General features: G+C 36.0%; 1 pseudogene; it reads right to left on the bottom strand.

The window, feature by feature from the left end:
- Positions 1-4,575: 4,575 nt before the first annotated feature.
- LOC110886936 lies at positions 4,576-18,214 on the bottom strand (annotated as a pseudogene).
- Positions 18,215-19,705: the final 1,491 nt, after the last annotated feature.

Below are 19,705 nucleotides of genomic sequence, written 5' to 3' on the forward strand. Positions count from 1 at the left end.
TTTGGTTTGAGAGTATTGACCGCTAAAGCAAAAGCTCTACGGGACGGCTATACCAACTGTCTGGTTTTCATTTTCCTTTAATAAAATTCAAATAAAATAACTTTTCTTTTATTTTTAAAGTAACTAAATATATATTTTAATTATATTATACAACTTACAATTTACAAGGAGGTCAGTGGCGAAGCTTGAGATTTCTGACTGAGGGGGCGGAAGTCACCGAACCTAAAAATTTCTATAAAACCGGGGGGTCGAAAACATATATACCCAAAAATTTATATACAGAAACAACATACTTTCCACTATCGAGCGAAAAGTTCGGGGGGTCGGCCGCCCCCTCCCGCCCCTTAAAAGCTTCGCCTATGAAGGAGGTTATCAAACTGCAACTCAAACCAAAAGTCCGCTCAAATCAATTAATATATATTTGGTGAATAATAAGTCTACTACACTTTTTAGATTTTTTGTCATTTTCATCCAAACATCTAATTTACTTTATTTGTTCTATCAAACATTTGGATGAAAATGGTAAAAAATCCCAAATCTCAGGGACGATTTTGGCAAAAAAAAAAAGTCACGTTTGGATGAAAATAGCAAAAAATCTCAAAAGTGAGACTATATGATACAAAAAAGTTATTTTGATGAAAATGACAAACATATCTAAACCTCATGGACGATTTTGACAATTTACTCTTTTAATTGGTATGTAAGCATGTAGGGCCCATTAAGTTTTATCTAAAATTATATACTTAAGCACAGTATCTATTTTAATTGTTGTTTATTTAGATGGGCGGTGATGAGGGTATGCGGGGAGGACCACCGCACAGAGCTCGTGATTTCGAGGGGCACGTGTTTATAAAAAAAATCCGATATATATGTTAATTTTTTTTTAAATAGTATACCTATACCAACTCTCAACTTCAAGATAAGCCCACTTACAAACAATTTTTATGGTTTGAAAGTTAGCCCATTGACATTAGCTTTAGTGAGCCTAATACCCATTTGATTTTAAAAATAAATAATAATAATAATAATAATAATAATAATAATAATAATAATAATAATAATAATAATAATAATAATAATAATAATAATAATAATAATAATAATAATAAAACATGACTGAATGGCACATTTTTTCAAACTCGAACAGGTACATGAATTCTCAGAAACGCCTCTGTTTATTTACATGCATATACGTAATTTAAAATACATATAAGTTACTAAACGGAAAAGGTCATTGACATCAAACATTGTATATTTGGTGTGTACTACACAATAATGTAATTATTTTATTATGTCCACCGTTTGTTTTGTTTTCACGAAACGAAGGTATAGTTCTGATAATTTTACTAAGTGAATTTATTCATATTCGGGAAAAAAAACACAAGAGGAAAAAAAAATGGGGTAGGGAAGGAGGAGTCACATGCGTACGTTGACAGATGATGATGCCTTTGCCATGGAGAACAATGTTGCTTGATTTCCAAGTAAAATCACCAGTATACTTGATGGACCACCACCACCCCTTTTGGTGTGTACATAAATATATAAAAGAAAGAGTAAATTACTTTTTAGTATCAGTATTTTAGTGGTTTTAACTACTTGAGTCTAAAATGAAAAAGTTTAACGCTCTGAGTCCCTCATCGCTCATTTTATAGCGTTTGAGTCACTGTGTTTTAGGCGGTTTAACCACTTGCGTCCAATTCAAACGTACAAGTGTTAAAAACTTGGACTCAAAACGTTATAAAATAAGCGGTTACGGACTCAGGGCGTTAAACTTTTTGATTTTAGATTAAAAAAAATAACATAATTCAATAAAATATTTGTAAAAAACATATTTTGTCATTTTATGACATAAATCTATTAACTAAAATTAGATTTTTCTGCCCGTGAAGTTCGCGAGTGATAGCCTAGTTCAATGTTTAGAAGAATGGGACATTGAAAATGTGCTAACTATTACATTAGATAATGCGTCAGCTAATGATTTTTCTTCCTGCTTGGCATGCCCGCGTGTCATATCTTCAAAAGATTTGGAGATCTTAGGACAATAGAACCTACAAAGTTGACGTGGGTCGTGCACTCGTGCCCCATCTCACAGTGCCCGTGTCTATGCAGGGGCGGATGTATATAGGAACAAGGGGTAGCCTCCGCTACCGCTTGGTCGGAAAATTTTTGACGTTTTTAGTGTAAATTTTGGAAAAATTTGACCTTTTTTCGATTTCGTTACCGCCTATTTATAAAACGTTACCTCTTGGTCAGAATCTTAGATCCGCCACTGTGTCTATGAGCAAACCTTATCAGAAAAGACAAAAGGAGCGCAACAAGCTAGTCACATGGGACCGTGTCCCCTTCAGATTCAACTTATAAATAGAATGTATGGGTGATCATTCTCCTCGTCCTTTGCAACCACTATCTCTCACTCGCCACCAATATCCACCACTTTCCACTACTATCGGCTACTATCGGCCACCACCATTTCCAACACCATCCACCATCATTTCCTTATTGTATAGAGTTTGATTTGTCTTAGAATCCAAGATTGTAAGAACTTATATTTATAACATCAAGTTTTTCGAGCCGTTACTAGAGACACATGGATAGAAAGTTCGGAATCGACGTGCTAATCTTTTTCTTTTTCAAAATTTTCATTACAGAAGGTTAACACGGGGTCGTGCCTCGTAGACACGGGCCCATGTTAATCACCCAACATCAAAACAGAATATGTTTCTTTCAGGAAAAACAAACTTCCGTGTCTATATTAACAAGATTTTGAGATTCTTCATCACTACATCTTAAACAACAACTTGGTGTATGTCCTCCATCTCTTGCGACGACATACAAGTTCCATTAGAAGAACTCAAGTGTTTCTTTAGGAAAAGGCGTCGAGCAAGAGTCCGCCAAGTAGCCAATATCCCTATCCAAACCCCACCCATAGCGTACCAACGTACACTAATGGACTTCCTAAAGCCAAATATTGGTAATTTTGGAGTTACCATAAACCCGCCAAATGTTGATGCAAACAACTTTGAGCTTAGACCACCACTTATCCAAATGCTCCAAAATTCCTCCACTTTTCATTGCCTTCTCGATGAAGACCCCGCATACATATCTTCAACTTATTGGAAATATGTGATACCTTCTGAATTAATGGAGCCTTAAATGACACCATTAGACGTCGAATGTTCCCTTTCTCACTAGAAGACCAAGCCAAGGTTTGGTTGAATGCCTTACCTAATAGGTTCGTGAACTTGGTGTTATTACAAAATCATCACCTACCCTTTGGTGTGATAATTTGGGAGCTACTTATTTTTTAGCTAATCTGGTGTTTCATGCTCGTATAAAACATGTTGATGTAGAATTTCACTTTGTTCGTGAATATGTGGCTCAGGGTGATCTAAATATTAAGTTCATATCTATGAGTGATCAAATTACTGATCTGTTCACTAAGTCATTATCTTCACAGCGTTTTCCATTTTTGGGTTCCAAGTTGTAGGCTGTTCCCTGCCCTCAACTTGTGGGGAAATGTTGGATTATATTATTTAAGTTAGAATGGTTATTTTAATACAATTCACGTTTATTATAAAATGATCATTGACTTTATTATCCCTACTCAATTAATTGGTAATTATTCGATGTACGTAATTATAGCCTAGTGGCATCTTGGGGGTGGGATAAAGTTTTGGGACCAATAGGTCCTGGGTTCGATTCCCACAAGGGGGTTTTCCCATATTTATTGGGTTATCTCCTGAATTGGTGTATAGGCATTATGCCTAGTGGAGATGGATATGATCGGGTGGCTCCGCTGGTGGCACGATGATACTCCAGTGGTCCGTCAGTGATCCAAATTTGCCGTTCAAAAAAAAAATGTAATTATCCATACTAGATCAACATAGGTTTCCATTGGGCGTATAAATAGAGATTACTAGAGAGGATTAAATGTTAACCATAACACAAAAATCACCCCCCCCCCCCCCCCAAAAAAAAATCATGGGTTCCTCATACTCACCTAAAAGCATCCTAATAATACACCCTAAACGGGAACCCAAACAGAATCAAGAACACGTATGTTACTCTGTCATTTGTTTCTGGATTATCAAGTACACACATTCTATAAACTCTTGTTTCGATTTTGTTTTGATAAAGAATTGATCAGCATGTGGTATCATAGAGATGTTTTGATAAAACCCTCAGCTGGGGCCGAAGCCCGCGAAGGCACGACAGTGAGGTGAGGTAAAACCTGCTCAATTCAAGAATCAAACTAGCGATTGCTACCTCCTCGTCTAGCCTCCCATCATCAAGCTAACCCTCTCTTACCGCTTCACCACCTACTCATCCGCCCAAACTCATAAATGCGGACGACATACCAGCAAAAGAAGCGTAGTTGCAACGGGAACAAAATAAATCAAGAAAATTCATTGAACCGTTAGGCTGGCACTATTTTTGATAGAGATGTGTGTTAACTATTCGGCGACCTTGAGTCGATATTGGTTATAGGTCAAAGCCGAACTTATAATTGGTGTTTTGGTTTCTAGATTTTCACAACCAATTGGTTAACAAAATAAATTTGGAATGTTGTATGAATTAAAATAACATATTAGATGTAAAAATGTCAATATCAAGCGTTCATTTTGAATGCCTTAAAAGATATTTTTTTAATGATGTAACCATTACAAAAGAATATACATCATATCTATAAGTTTTGCAAGAACTTAGCTCGCAGCATCTTAAAACTACGCATTTCTCCAGTCGGTCAAACCGTCAAACACATTCGAGCCAGTTAGCTTTGGTTAGATTGTTGCATAGTATCCTCATTATCAGGGGCGGATGTATATAGGAACAAGGGGTAGCCTCAGCTACCGCTTGGTCGGAAAATTTTTGACGTTTTTAGTGTAAATTTTGGAAAAATTTGACGTTTTTTCGATTTCGTTACCGCCTATTTATAAAACGTTACCGCTTGGTCGGAATCCTAGATCCGCCACTGCTCATTATCGGGTGCTGCAGCTTCCACATCACTGACATACAGCCGTCTCTTGAAAAGCCCAAGTGACGGTCCCTCCATGAAGAAAACAACAGCTCTCTTTGTTAAACTGTAGTCAAACCACTTTGGGCAGCCTGCGAATGCTAACAATGAGGCAGTGTTTATAATTGTGCTTTCTTTCGTGTGCTTCAAAAGCACGAGTACCCAACAACGTCATTGCAACACATCAGAACAAGAAACAAAAACAAGCGTAAATTCGTTTTTAACTGATAACTCTCAACAAAATGATATGTTGAAACAGAAAATAAAAAGGTTGCACACTTGCCCTTTTTTATATAGAGTTAAATGCCATTTTAGTCCCTGTGGTTTGGGGCCATTTTGCCAGTTTGGTCCAAAGGTTTGAAACGTTGCCATTTTAGTCCAAATAGTTTCAAACGTTGCTATTTTAGTCCACCGGGTTAACTTCATCCATTTTTTCTGTTAACTAGAAGAGCAATTCAGTCATTTTTATGGAATTCTGCTAACTAGAAGGGCAATTCGGCCGTATAAAACGACCGAATTGCCCTTCTCGTTAACAGAAAAATGGGATGAAGTTAATCCAGTGGACTAAAATGACAACGTTTCAAACAATTTGGACTATAATGGCAACGTTTCAAACATTTGGACTAAACTAGCAAAATGGCCCAAATCACAGGGACTAAAATGACATTTAAGTCTTTTATATAATATTGAAATAATTCAATTCTGTTTTTTAACTCTTTGGTTCCCGTTTCGACATTTTCATAAGTAAGATTATTGTTTTGCAATCAACCAAGACAATAACCATACATTTGATTGAAAAAAAAAAAACATACTCATATTTGGTAGAGTGCTTGCAACACCGACTGTTGAATTGGGGGAGTTCATGATGTGTTCCTTTTCTCGGGGACAACGTAACACCCCTCTCGACCAGGCGTGGGCCCGGTTAAGACAACATAGTTCTGGTAATGAGTGGTGACAGGCCTGCATCTTGCGGGTGTGAATTAGCCGTCTGTTGTGAAGTTCACCTGTCAAAAAAAAAATCTTGGTGCTACTTTGTCTGATAATTCCGGCAACAACATAGAACCAACCAAACCGAACAAGCAAACTTGCTTTGGTTTAGTTGGTTCACTGGGCCCTACATAATATATATCATGTATTCATGTCAAAGAAAGGGATAAGGACCTCGGGGATCAGGGGCGGTTCTTAGAAGACCACTGGCAGGGCCACAGCCCGGGCAAGTTTTTCGGCCGTAGTGCTAATTTTCCGCATTTCGATCAAAATTTTTTATATATACTATGTTTGGCCCGGGCTTGCCCGGGCTTTTTCTAGTGCCCGTGTCTTTCGGCCCTGGCACGTTCAACGGGCAAGATCCGCCACTGTCGGGGATGTCGTTTCAAGTATGAGCGGGTGGGCCACCCAGAAGTCATCTTCAATTATATTCGGGTGTTCAACAAAAACCTTCTTGTGAGACTTTGCAACGACCCCATTATCCGTCACTATCATCTCCTGGAGATACAAAACTCTTAAAAGACTCACGTTTACAATACAGCATACTCGTTAATAAAGAAAGATGAGAGAGAGAGAGAGAGAGAGAAATAACCTTGTTGAACACAGATGAGCCGTTACGGAATATGACGGGCAACGTATTGTAATCAATACCGAATAACTGCGAGAGCATCTGATTCTTTTCCTGTGCTTGAGTACCCTGTATAACAAATAACAAACATTATATATACTATAAACTAGGATTTTGTCCGCCGCGCGTTGCGGCGGCGTGCGACGGGCGGAAACATATAGTAAGACAAAACACGATTCGTAAAACGCAGTGTGTAAAAGACAATTACAAAAAAGTGTAAATCACAAAGGTAGACACAAAGCGTACAACACAATGCCAAAGACATTCTAAAAACACAATGCATTAGCATTTGCAAAAGTAGGAGTTATAGTCTAGGGCTTACAGTTGCAAAATTTTTAAAGTTTGACGGGTGTAAAAATGGAGTAATAGTGCAAGGGGTAAAATAGCAAAGTCAAAAAAATATAAAGTGTAAAAGTATAGGGGTGGTGGCGGAAATGTGTAAAAGATGAGGGGGTGTTGGTGGAAATGTAAAAGAAGAGGGTTGGTGGCGTAACTGTGTAAGAGCTAAGGGGGTGTTGATGGAAAACCAAAGTAGAGGGTTGGTGTAGGCAAAGTTTGAAAGATGAGGTTATGGTTTTGGAAATCCAAAGTAGAAGGTTTAGGGACTAAATATGTCATTTTATGTAACTTTGAAGATACCAAAGTCAAGTGGCTAAAATTGCAACATCGTGAAAGTATGGGGGAAGGGAGGCAAAGTCGGTGAGAAACCCGCGCACGTTGCGGCGCAAGCACATTGGAAACATCGAATAGATTAGTCGAAGCGTTATGTAATGCGTTAAACATATGAAAGCGCACATTTTGACGTATCCAAGTTAACTCAATAGCATTGTAGCTGGATAAAAATGTAAAGTATATCGTATTTATATGTGACCCGACTCACACATAGGAAATGTACAAAAAAACATAAAAGGTGTATCAAGGAAAAACTAACACGTATAATCAAAAGTGATATTCATATCAACGGAAAAAAATATACCCTTAGCGTGTTGCGGTAGGGTCGAAACGTAGAATTGGAAAAGTACATAAAACAATCAAAAAACAAAATATGTTTGACCTAACTTGTTCCCCAAAAAAGTTTACATCGAAACGTACACCAACTCGAATTTATACCGACACATAAATTTTAATTTTCATAATACAACCCGCGGGCGATGCGTCGTAGGCACGTTGCAAACAGATTAGTCCAAGCGCTATGTCATGTGCAAGCGCATGTCTTGACGTATTCAGTTCAACCTAATGTATGGTTGAATCCAAACGTTTAGTTAAAAAAAAAAAGAAATTAGCGAAAGAAAATAATTAAAGAAAGCAATAAGCAAAAAATGTATAGATATACGGTATAACTATAAAGTTGAAACATTATAAACTTTTAAGATTAAAACTCAATGGTCTAATATTGCAATGTAATTGAAGTTTAACTTAGAAAGTAAATGGACTCAAAACACAATTTAACAAAACTAAAAGTAGATGGCCAAAATGTATTTTACTCAAAGTATGTGTGAAAAATTGAAGTTTAACTTCGAAAGGAAAGAAACTCAAAACACAATTTAACAAAACTAAAAGCAATGGGTAAAAATGTATTTTACTTAAAGTATGAGTGAAAAGAGAAAATATTGAAATAGACTCAAAACACAATTCAACGAAACTAAAAGGAAGAGACCAAAATAAATTGAGGTTTTATTTAACTTTTGCAAAAAAATGAAATATAAAGCTAACACCTGCAACGAAGGAAGTTGTTGGAGGGACTGTTAGGTAAAAGAGAGAAAGTAAAATGAAGTTGTTAGAGGGACTGATGTGTAAAAATTGGAAATGCACATGCATGACCGACTTTGTGTTTTGAGTCTTTAGGGTAATATGCTTTTTTTGTCAACATCAAACACCTTTAGCCCCTCAACTTTAATAATAAACAACTTTAGCCCCTCAACTTTTCTAACGACATGTTTAAACCCTCAACTTTAATAACGACAAATTTAGACCTTTAGCTAAAACAACTTTAGCCTCTCAACTCTAATAATAAACAACTTTAGCCCATCAGCTTTAATAATGACATGTTTAGCCCTTGAACTACATCAAACAACTTTAGCCCCTCAACTTTGCTAATGACATGTTTAAACCCTCAACTTTAATAACGACAAATTTAGACCTTTAGCTAAAACAACTTTAGCCTCTCAACTCTAATAATAAACAACTTTAGCCCATCAGCTTTAATAATGACATGTTTAGCCCTTGAACTACATCAAACAACTTTAGCCCCTCAACTTTAATAATAAACAACTTCAGCCCCTAAACTTTAACAATGACATGTTTAGCCTCTCAACTTTTGCTTATATTTACACACGTTTCAAACCCACTGTGGAGCACGGGTGCTAAGTGCTAGCCCACTCGTTCTGATAAGAGTGACAAGATTTTGAAAGCATTGTTTTAAATGGTTGGACATGTATTACTTGATTTTGATAATTTTGCGATTCCAAATCATCTAGGATTTGAGTCCCGTTATGCAAAACAAGAACGTAGGTGGAATTATAATTACAAGAAGAGTCAGGACCTTTAAGAGACTTTGAGCTTCCCTTGTGCTTTTACCAGACTTGACTACCATCCAAAAGCAAGTGTTATATTGGTTGTTGATATGACCTGAATGAATTACATAATAATGTGGGCAATTTTTTTATCATAATAATAAGAGTAAACTTCCGTTTTGCTCCATGTGGTTTGGTCACTTTAACGGTTTTGCCCCAAACCTTTAAAAACAGCCATTTTCCTCCAACAGTTTGCTATGGTTTTTCCATTTTGCTCCCCGCCTCTAACTCCATCCAAATTGTCTGTTTTTTTCCATTTTCCTCCCCGCACGTAGGGAGCAAAATGGAAAAACCATAGCAAACTATTGGAGGAAAATGACTATTTTTAAAGGTTTGGGGCAAAACCGTTAAAGTGACCAAACTACAGAGAGCAAAACGGAAGTTTACTCTAATAATAAAAAACATTGTGAATTTTAATGGTAAAAGAAGACATAATTCACTCACAGTCAACTTGTCTCCAAGCGAAATAATCTCTAATAATCTCGTATGATGGATAGCAGACAGCCCTTCCATCAAATATCGGTGGCGTGCCGTACTCTAATTCTTTTTCAGGGAAGAACTCTTTCCATTTTATAACATACGTAGAAGAGAAGAATGAAACAACGGCAGATACTATTTCACTGCAAATATTAAAAGGATACGTTCAATAATAGATCGTAACAATTTAAATTTTAATTTTAAACACATAGAAAGTTAATTCCACCATAATCCTAGAGCTTGGAATGATATTCCGGTCAAAAGCTCAGTTGCTGGCCCATGGAAGAGTGTCTGCAGCATTCGTCACATCATGCTTAACGCAAATATAGACCTGAATATGGCTTCATCAGCAGTATTGTCTAACGGTAGAAATATTCAATTTTGGCTGGATAGTTGGGCCAGTCAGATTCCATTTTATTTAATGTTCCCAGACCTGTTTAAGGTTGAAACAAATAAAACCTGTTTGGTGGCTGACCGCTTGAGTACAGGAGAAGATGGGCAATCCTTTAATTGGGCTTGGCAGCGGCCTGATCTGAATGGGGCCGAAGAATCTCAGCTTCAGCTAATGTTGGGCATTATTGGGCCTATGGGCCTTTCCTTGGGCAGAGACAAGTGGTCCTGGAAGTTCGATAAAGATGGTCAGTTTAGTGTGGCCAGCATCAAAAAGGCCCTCGGCGTTCATAATAGGCATCGCCCCGATAGTGTTTTTTTATGGAACAATTGGGTCCCGAAGAAGGTTAGCATAGTTGCTTGGAGGGCGGACTTGAACCGGTTACCGACTAAGGCTGCTCTTTTGCTCCGCAATATTCAGGTACAAGACCAGATGTGTGTCCTTTGCGGTGAACATGAAGAATCCAGCGAGCACTTGTTCGTTTCCTGTCATTTTGCGCAAACAGTTTGGTTAAACATTGCTGGTTGGTGCATGATCCCTCCCATTATTGCCTTCAGCATTAAAGACCTGTTGTCTCTTCACGAGTTCGTGGTTAGTGCGGGATTTAGTAGGAAAAGGAAAGCTTTACACGCGGTGATTCTTGTTGCATTTTGGTGTATCTGGAAACAAAGAAACGAGGTAATATTCAGGCAAGTAGCTCCAAACTGTACGAAACTATTGGATGAGATAAAGTCGATGGCGTACTTATGGGTTAAGAACCGATCAAAAATGGTGTCCATAACTTGGGAAGAGTGGAGTCGGTTTAGTTTCGGTGCTTAGTTATAATATAATTTTGTAAGTATGTGGTGTTGAATTGGTTTTGTATGTATGGTGTGTAGCGTCTTGCTACAATATATGAATAAAAAATTTTTGTTGGCCGTTCAAAAAAAAAATAGAAAGTTAATTCCAACAATTCCCAAACTAAAATAATTATAAAACCTAAATAACATGATAATGGAATCTTTTGCACGACGCTGACCTGGCACGCCTTTGATAGAGCTGGGAATTTTTCTTCAAAACAAAGCTGTATTCATCATTAACTCCATACGCAAATCGATGTCATTAAACTCCTCTAACACAGCAACCGCAGACGCGTTCATAAGTTTCAGCGCCTGCTCGTCATTAGGCTTCTCAAATCCATGAACCTTAGAAAATCTAGTCAAAAAGAAAATAGAAAAAAAAAAAGATGAACAATCAATTTTCAAGCTCAAGTTTTGGTAGATGAGACAATTTCAAACCATTTAAAAAAATTAAAAAAAAAAGAAAAGAAAACAGGTAAAATAAAATAAAAACTACCCTATTAATACACAATCATTAAATAAATAGTAAAGTGTGCCGTTTTTGATGCAGTTTCGCACGCAATCAAATGGCTCAAACACAATGATTCATTCAAAGACTTGGAACCGAATGGTTCAAAGAAACCTAAAGGTTTTCTTTACAATAATCAACTCAAAAACTAAATGAACAATAACCCTAGACATCCTATTTATATGATAGGAATCATAATCCAAAAGGAAACTAAATAACAAAATATTAGGAAACTAAAATTTCAAATAAATATAAAATAGTATCCATATATATCCTGCATCAGTTTTCGTCCCTGAGGTTTTGCCAGTTTTGTAACATTCGTCCAAAGGTTTGTTTTTCCGCATCTGGATCCAACAGGTTTAAATTCTTGCCATTTTCATCCGGCTCGTTAACTACATCCATTTTTCTCCGTTAATTAAGGGGTATTTCCATCTTTTTTGCTAACTTAAAGGGCATTCTCGATCTTTTTCACTTTATGTAAAAAGACCGAAAACCCCTAAAAAAGACCGAACTGCCCTTTAAATTAACCAAAAAGACGGAAATACCCCTGACAGATGAAAATGGCAAGATTTCAAACCGTTTGGATCCAGATGTGGAGAAACAAACCTTTGAACGAAAGTCGCAAAACCGGCCAAACCACAGGGACGAAAACGGCATTTTACTCTTTAAGTAAAAATATAATCCTTCCAACATAACAAGGTTATACTTATACCTGTGGAAATGAGAGCCGTCTATTCTTATGAGAATCCAAGTAAATGGAAGCAACTTGTTCTCGGACCGAAACAATTTCAAGTACTCGTGTTTTATATTATTCACGTTCTGCTCGAAACAGCCTAGCTCCTTGCAAAGATAGGAATAATCATTCCAGAAACTTCTAGAAGCTATATTTTCTGAATGGACAGTTTTAACCATCTTCCTCGATCTTTTCACAGGGGATTCTTTGTCATGAATCTTTACGGTTTCATCAACCTGAGTGGTAACTAAATTTAGTTTAAAAGAAGTTGAAAGAAGTATGCAAATTAGAACAAAAACTGCTTCCCGTACTCAATTCAAATATCGTAAGTTTCCAAAAACGTTTCTGTTCCCGAGTCTCATTTAACAGGGGGAGGGGAAAGAAAATAGAAGAAAATATAAAAAAACCATGTTCCCGAGTTGTTTTAAGGATAGAAGGGAGGGAAAAGGGAAGAAAATTTGTCCACATATTCATCCTCCAAAATTGGAGAGATTAGGAGAGAAAATATTATTAATTACTAAATTGCCCTCATATCTAATTAAAATGTTTTATGTTTAAAGGGTAAAATGGTAAAATTATTATTTTCTTTTCTTTTCCTCCTAACTCGGGAACACATAAAATGCTTGATTTCTTCTCTTTTCCTTTACTTTTCATTAAACTCGGGAACACGAAAAAAATCACATCTTTTCCCTCTTTTTCTCTCTTAATTTATTTTCCTTCCCCTCCCCCTGTTAAATGAGACTCGGGAATGAAATTTATTAAAAGACGAAAATAACCTCTGTTTTGAGAATGCAAGAACCCTGGCGATACATGCTTGGAAGATTTTTGTAGTTGATACCGAATTGTTGGAATAAAATCTCGTTCTTTTCTTGCTTTTGAGTGCCCTATATGTACAACATATGAAACATAAGAAGCCACATTGGATATGAAATATATTAAATAGATCATATATGATAAAAATAGTGGATAATATATCATCAAGAACAAGTGAATGACATTCTTGAAACAACGAGCATGCATTTAAAAATCTAAAGACTTTTTCTTAAAAAAAGAAATAAATTAATTATGCATATAAAAAAGAGTAAATTACAAAAATCGTCCTTTATGTATGTTAGTTATTGCAAAGTGTGTCCTTTATCTTCAATAATTACAGAAAACGTACTCGATGTTTGCAAACCCTTGCAAGTTATGTCCTTTAGCTCTAACTCAGTTAATTTTTTGTGGTTAAATCTGACCAAATAGACCCCACATAGGATATTTTGGTCATTTTACTCTCGTGTGGGGTCCATTTGGTCAGATTTAACCATAAAAATACCCTCATGTGGGGTCTATTTAGTCAGATTTAACCACAAAAATTAACCGAGTTAGGGCTAAAGGACATAACTTGCAAGGGTTTGCAAACACCGAGTACGTTTTCTGTAATTATTGAAGACAAAGGACACAATTTGCAATAAGTGACATACATAAAGGACGATTTTTATAATTTACTCTATAAAAAATTAAGTCCAGCGAAAAAAAAAAAAATAAAAAAGCAAATCACCTTCAAGATGTTGTAGGCTTCTGTTTCAGATTTGCCACTTTTAACCAACATCCAGAAGCATGTATTGTACTGGTTTTTACTATGGCCTGAAAAAATATGCAAGAAATTATAACAAAGGTTTGAACTTGTATGCTTGGATGGAAATATTCGATAAATAAGAGTTAATTACATAGTTAGTCCCTGTGGTTTGCACAAAGTAACATACTTAGGTACTAATAGTTTAAAATCACATCCTAGGGTATTAACTTTTCATTTTGTAACGTTTGGAGGTATTAACGTTATTTGTAGGTTTAAAATCACATTTTGTTAGTACCTATAAGTATGGAGTTAATTACATAGTTAGTCCCTGTGGTTTGCACAAAATAACATACTTAGGTACTAATAGTTTAAAATCACCTTCTAGGGTATTAACTTCTCATTTTGTAACGTTTGGAGGTATTAACTTATAGGGTATTAACATAGTTAGTCCCTGTGGTTTGCACAAAATAACATACTTAGGTACCAATAGAATGTGATTTTAAACCTAAAAATAACGTTAATACCTCCAAACGTTACAAAATGAAAAGTTAATACCCTAGATTGTGATTTTAAACTATTAGTACCTAAGTATGTTATTTTGTGCAAACCACAGGGACTAACTATGTAATTAACTCTATAAGTATGTTATTTTGTGCAAACCACAAGGACTAACTATGTTAATACCCTAGAAGTTAATACCTCCAAACGTTACAAAATGAAAAGTTAATACCCTAGAAGGTGATTTTAAACTATTAGTACCTAAGTATGTTATTTTGTGCAAACCACAGGGACTAACTATGTAATTAACTCGCTAAATAATTACTCGCATTCTCTTTGCCTCCATGCAAGATACGCCTGAAGAACCTCCGTTGATGGACAACATATAATTCTTGATTTAAATGATGGAGTAAATCTCATTTCCTCATGGGGAAAACATTCAACATATAAAGACGTAAATAATGAGCGAGAGGATCTTGCTGCAGTGTCAATTTCATTGTTAATAGAAGTTTTAAAAAACAATATCCAGTAAAAAAAACAAATTTTATTTTTCTTTTTTATTTTTTTATTATTATTTTTTTTGGGAATTGACCTGTAATAATCTCACCTAGATCTTATTGGCCATTAATAATCCCACCTCAGAATATTCCCCCCACCAATCCCACCTTTCACCTATTTTTCCTACAATGGTCCCCCGTTAAAAAAACTTAACGAAGTTAAGCTTTCTTCCAAATTACAAACAGATTTTTAGGGCTTTTGATCAGAACAACGATACGAGTCAATTGATGTAAACTTACCTCGAAATGGTGCTCCAAGTGACTTGATTTCTGTTAATTGGAAATTTAAACACCCGAATTGAAACGTCATTTTCATCGTTTGGAGCACCGTTTCGAGGCAAGTTTTACATCAATGGACTCGTATCGTCGTTTTGATCAAAAGCCCTAAAAAATCTGTTTGTAATTTGGAAAAAAGCTTAACTCCGTTAAGGTTTTTTAACGGGGGACCATTGTAGGAAAAATAGGTAAAAGATGGGACTAGTGGGGGGAATATTCTGAGGTGGGATTATTAATAGCCAATAAGGTCTAGGTGGAATTATTACAGGCCAATTTCCCTTTTTTTTAATATTACCTGGCGCGCCTTTGATAAAATTTGGTTTCCTTCTTGAAAACAAAACTGCACAGGAAATTAGTAAATTATAAATGAATATGAATATGATTAATATACAACTTTTACTTTTTAATTTTTTTCTGTAGTGGTCGATAAAACAGGGTCTCGCCTGTACTCGTCATAAGCCAAGATTATATCGGGGTACTTCTCCAACACCAAGGTTGCACAATGATTCATCAGATTTAAAGCTCTTTCATCATTCGGTTTTTCAAACTCGTTAACTTCAGAAAATCTGCCAAAATTGGTAGATGGTTAGTATGGTGAAACTTCCATATATCTTATTTAATCTAATACGCACCAATAAAGGTAAATAAGAGTATAAATGTGACATCGTGTATTTTGTGGTCATGACTCATCGAACGAGATTTTATGTTCGTGTTCGTTTATTAAGGAAAAGAACTTGTTCGTGTTCGTTTGTGTTTGTTTGTTAATTTTAGGCAACGAACAAAAACGAACGTTGACGAACACAAATGAGCACAAACTAATGTTCATGAACAGAAATGGAAACATACGAACACAAACAATCGTTCATGAACAGAATATATAATAATACACTGACACTTATTAGATATTTAGTTTGTCGGAATTTTGAAGTATTTAAATAAATATAAAAACTAAAAACACTAATGAACTATCGAACACAAACGAACACGTTAACGAACGTTCACGAACATAAACGAACGAACACGACCTTTGTTCATGTTTTTTCATTTAACTAAACGAACGGAAGTTCTTGTTCGTGTTCGTTTGTTTAATAAACGAACGAACACAAACGAACTTCCCGCCGAACGGTTCACGAACTGTTCGTCGAACGTTTGGTTCATTTGCAGCCCTAGTCATGAGTGTATAAGCATCTAACACAGATTCTTCTTTCTGATACAATGAGAACTTAATCCAAAAATCAAAAGTGAATAAGATAAATCCTATAGTACATGTCTCAATTTCTTAACAAATATATAAAAATTCGGAACCAATAGAGCGATTAAAATTAAAATGGTACAATTTGAATGTATTACGAATGTAGGTTTACCTTGCAAAATTGCGACCATCGATTCGAACTACAATCAAGTTTGGATACATCACTTCATCTTCGCTTTCAAACGATTTTACATACTCATACTTGCGATTCGCCATGTCAGATTATTTTCAGCTGCACCAATAAATTAAATAAAAAAAAAGAAAAATTATGTAAAATTAATTGGCCGTGTGATGGTGTCGAAATCTGCCAAAGTAGAGAACTTTACAGTCAAGCAAGAGGGGCAACTAACAAGCACTACCAATCAGTGGCGGATCTTGCCCGTGAAAGACACGGGCACTAAAAAAAGCCCGGGCAAGCCCGGGCCAAACATAGTATATATAAAAAATTTCGACCGAAATGCGGAAAATTAGCACTACGGCCAAAAAACTTCCTCGGGCCATGCTAGTACCAATATATAAAGTAGTTGTAACAAGCAACCGTTTTTAAGCACTCAAGCAACCATATTTAAATGGTAAAGCCTTGGTTTTAAAAAGTGAGAGGCGCGCAAAAGCGACTAGGTCTAAAACCGAGGCGTGCACTGCATAGCGCAAAAGCGGCGGGCTTTTCATACCCGAGGCGCAAGCTAATTATACATATTTTTTTATATATCCCATAGGTTTTTAGCTTTCGCTACCCAAAATATAGCTATAAGTAAGGTTTTTGTATGATTTTTGTATGATTTTAGCTTCATGTACAAGCCAAAAAACCCAAGGTACAACAGTTAGATACATAAAAATGCCTCGGGTACGAGAGGCGCGCGCCTCAGGCCAAAAAAGCCCAGAAAATCCCAAAAAACCGCGCCTTTTTGACATTTCTTGTAATTACTCTAGGCGCTGAGCAAAAAAGCCCCAAGGTGTGCGCCTCGCGCTTAAGCGTTTTAAAACCAAGGGTAAAGCAACCACTTTTAAGCAGGGAAAATTCAGGAATTTTCGACAGGGGGCCGCAGTGGCGGATCCAGTCTGTTCACTGTTTTTAGATGCTCCAATTTCAGAGGACTGGTTATAAAAATTTCCGGGTCGGTTTGACGGTTCAGGTAAGGTTCATCATAATACCTAAACATCAAATTCAAAATACCTCAAAATTCTTTTCTTTTTAACAGCCAAAACAAACTTTCATTCAATATATTACAACTACAGCAGAGCAGCCCAGCAAGGCGCTGGCTGCAAACAAACAAACAAATTAACAAGAGTTAAATGCCATTTTAGTCCCTGTGGTTTGAACCATTTTGCCAGTTTAGTCCAAAGGTTTCATTTTTCACCTATGGGTCCAAAAAGGTTTCACCGTTGCCATTTTAGTCCACTGAGTTAATTTCATCCATTTTTTCTGTTAACGAGAGGGGCAATTCGGTCATTTTAAATGTAATTCTATTAACTAGAAGGGCAATTCGGCCAGAAATAATGGATGAAGTTAACAGAAATAATGGATGAAGTTAACCCAGTGGACTAAAATGGCAATGGTGAAACCTTTTTGGACCCACAGGCAAAAAATGAAACCATTGGCTTAAACTGGCAAAATGACCCAAACCACATGGACTAAAATGACATTTAACTCAATTAACAATTAACAATTTAAAATCAGTAATTGTCTAATTCAATTTCACATTTTTCACATAAATGCATAATCATTCAAATTTAAACAAATTATAAAAACAAAGAATCATAAAATCGTAAAGAAGTAAAGAAATTGAAAGTTTACCTCACAAAAATTAGACTTTGGAGTGGGTGGCGATGGGTCCTGGACTGTTGGACGCCGGTAGAGTGGGCGGCTGCCGGCAATGGTAAGAACTAAACCTATAATTTCTCAGCGGCGATGGGTCCTGGGCGGAGCCAGCGTAGTAAGGCGTGGCATGGGCTACGGCTCAACTCGTATAGTGTATTTTTACGGTTTTATACAAAAAAAAATACCTCTAAATAAATACGAAAGTACCCCTGGCAAAAATACAGGATAGTTGATGTTATTAAAATCCTATTTTTATAAGTCCGAATCATTTACGACCCAAAAGTTGTAGGATAAATTAAGCCCAAATCTCATCTGAAATCTTATCTTTACTATCATGAGGGCCGTCTCCGAGAATGCTAAAAAACATTTGGGCCCCGGGCGAAACAAAAAAAAATGGTATAATATAAACTCATCAAATATATATCAAGAAACCACAATATGACATGCTAATCATGAGGTTTGAACTCATGACCTCAAGATTATAACCCAAAACATTAACCAATTAATCATATAATCATCTTGTTAACAAGATCGAAGAGTTAATTAATTAATTAAGTGAATTGATAGTTCAAAACAGTTTAAGAAATAAAAATGCATGGGATTAACTGAAAATTGTTTAGGAAATAAAAATGTAAAAGAAGGGTTTAGAACTCATGACCTTGGTTTTCATATTTGAGTATCTTAACCATTGACCTAGCTTCATTTTTTATTATTGAACTCATTTATTAAACATTTAAGATAACAATGCTCATTTAAAAATTTTGACCCTAAATTTTTGTTGGACCCTATAAATCTTTTGGGCCTTGGCGTCTGCCCGGGCTGCCCAGCCCACAAAGCCGGCGTCTATCATTGACAAATTACCATTGGGTCATTCGTTAGAAAGTACTTCTCACAATTGAGACCAATATTGGATTTACTTGTGCCAGTGGTCCATTAGCAATTCTTCGGTGACAATCTCAACTTCTTGTGGTAGGGAATTCGTCGATGATTTGTATTGTGATTTTTCATTTTCTTTTTTTATATGTTTTTATTGTGATACATTGTCGATGACAAGTCATCAATTATACTCATTTTTCTAGTAGTGGTCATCGACAATGATTATGATAAAACGGGACTCACTTTTTAATTTTTCATCGACAAAACCAACTCGGATACACGTCTAAAGAAATGTTTAGTGGTTCTTTAATAAAACAATAAAGCAATTTATAAAATATGTGATAATACAATGTTAAAAAAACATTGAAGAACGTCTTTTCACAGGATGCAATCTTGACATTATTTTATGGATGGTCAAAGGTTTAATGATGAAATGGTCCAAAAATTGTTTGGGGTAAACGGAAGGCCATGATTGTTAATCGAGTCATGTGCATCATCTTCTTGTCCTATTTTCTTTTGGAAAAAATTCTACAACAATAAGTGACACACGAAATGTATCAGGCCAAGAATCATTCAAGAACAAGTAAACATGCCCTTTGATTGGATTTCTTCTTTTGTCCAAACAAATGGTGTGAATCAAAATTTGTGGTTGACTCCTTTCATTTTCATGAATATTGACTAAACCAACATGGGGCCACACATATTATAACTTATGCTTT

The sequence above is a fragment of the Helianthus annuus genome, chromosome 10 (genome assembly GCF_002127325.2).
Source record: "Helianthus annuus cultivar XRQ/B chromosome 10, HanXRQr2.0-SUNRISE, whole genome shotgun sequence".
Lineage (NCBI taxonomy): Eukaryota > Viridiplantae > Streptophyta > Magnoliopsida > Asterales > Asteraceae > Helianthus > Helianthus annuus.